This window comes from Tupaia chinensis, unplaced genomic scaffold (genome assembly GCF_000334495.1).
Source record: "Tupaia chinensis unplaced genomic scaffold, TupChi_1.0 Scaffold000566_1, whole genome shotgun sequence".
In the NCBI taxonomy this organism is placed as follows: Eukaryota; Metazoa; Chordata; class Mammalia; order Scandentia; family Tupaiidae; genus Tupaia; species Tupaia belangeri.
The window spans coordinates 1,309,393-1,311,069 of record NW_006160079.1 but is presented as its reverse complement, the minus strand read 5'-3'; positions in this window follow the sequence as shown (position 1 = coordinate 1,311,069).

The following is a 1,677-nucleotide window of genomic DNA, read 5'->3' as shown; positions in this document are numbered from 1 at the left end:
GCATTCCTGATTGGTGAGGCCTTAGGTAATCAAATTCCTCTTCCAGTGTCTGGAACCATTTAGCCTGGAGTCTCTGAGCTCACAACCAGCAGTTTTTAGTCTACAAAGCATCTTACATATTGAAATGAAAATCTTCTTTCCTTTAAGTGAGAGTTTTAGAGGTCAAATGGCCCTCCTCATGGTCCATATTGGTCATTATCATAACCAAAGTCTGAAGAGGTACCCCTTACTCTGGGTCATTACAATGCAAATGGACTTTATATTTTAGGAACCCTAGAAAATACATTAGGGGGTTCATGCTCTGTTTCAAAATAACCCCGGAGGGGGGGATGGCCATGCTGCCATCCCTTCTCCTCCATTCTCCTCTCGGGATCTTGGGCATGCACACACAGGCACATAAGCCACAGGGTTCCAGACTCAACCGCAGTCGACTACGTGGGAGTCCAGCGACATAGCCATTACCCTAACTGCTAGTTCCGTTCTATGTATAATTTTAATGACAATCTAATTGAATATGTTTTGATTGCTTTCCAAAAGTGTACTTTTTAGATATTATTCAGAACAAACATTGACCAGAGATTCTATTTTTAAGTTCTTTTTGTCAACTCAGTTGAGGAATTCTTTAAAAAAAAAATATTGCCAGAGGGCACATGCACTCACTGGAGAAAGAGAAAAAAAGAGAGAAGGAAAGTGAGAAAGCATCCTTTATGTAGGATGGCCACACTGCTATTTTATCCTCCATTTCTCTCTACTTTTGGGATTATGTACATGCAGGCACATGTGTCTGTTGTGTTTTTCAAGCCACTGGGTCCAAACCTTATTGCGTGCCTGGCCATGAGGGATCCAGCCACCTTAACCACCATGCCATTGGCCGGCCCAGAAGCAAGAAATTCTTCCTTTTTTTTTTTTTTTTTTTTTTGAGGTTTTTGCTATGGGGCACGTGCGCTCGCCAGACAGGCAGAGAGAGACAGAGAGACAGAAAGCGAGAAATCACCACCCAGGGGGCATGGTCATGCCGCAATCCCTTCTCTTCCATTCTCCTCTCGGGATTTTGGGCACACACGCACACGCACCGGGCATGAGTTTTAAGCCACCGGGTCCGAGACGTGAACTGCGGTCGACCACGTGGGAGTCCAGCGACATAGCCATTACGCTAACTGCTGGTCCCCCACGATGGTTCTATAACCTCTTTCCCAGTACTTAGAAAAGGGGAGGACCCTGCTGCTAAAAGGCCATGAAGTGAAGGACCAGAAAAAGAGGCAGAAGAAACCAATTGGAGGAAGAAGGGGAAGGAACACTTCCCCTTGGCTACCTAGATACTAACATTCACCACTCAGTTTGTCCAAGTTCCATTATACCCCTCAGTTTCCCCAACCCCTTGACCTAACTCTGCTGACAGAATAACTGTATACCACTTTCCAAATGCCTGGACCCAAGGCTTCCTACCTCAATACTTCATTCATGGCTCTTGCCTGCTCCGAATTACACTGGCAGTATGAGTTGAATTTCTCTTACTTGAAAACAAAAACATTCTAACAAACATGGGATACTTAATTTTGTTATTTCATATACATATATATTCTTAATTTTTACAACCAACATGTAAATATTTCCAGCTGGCATTTAAATCATTTAGTCCTCAAAATACTATAAGGTAGGTATTGCTATTATCGTCAC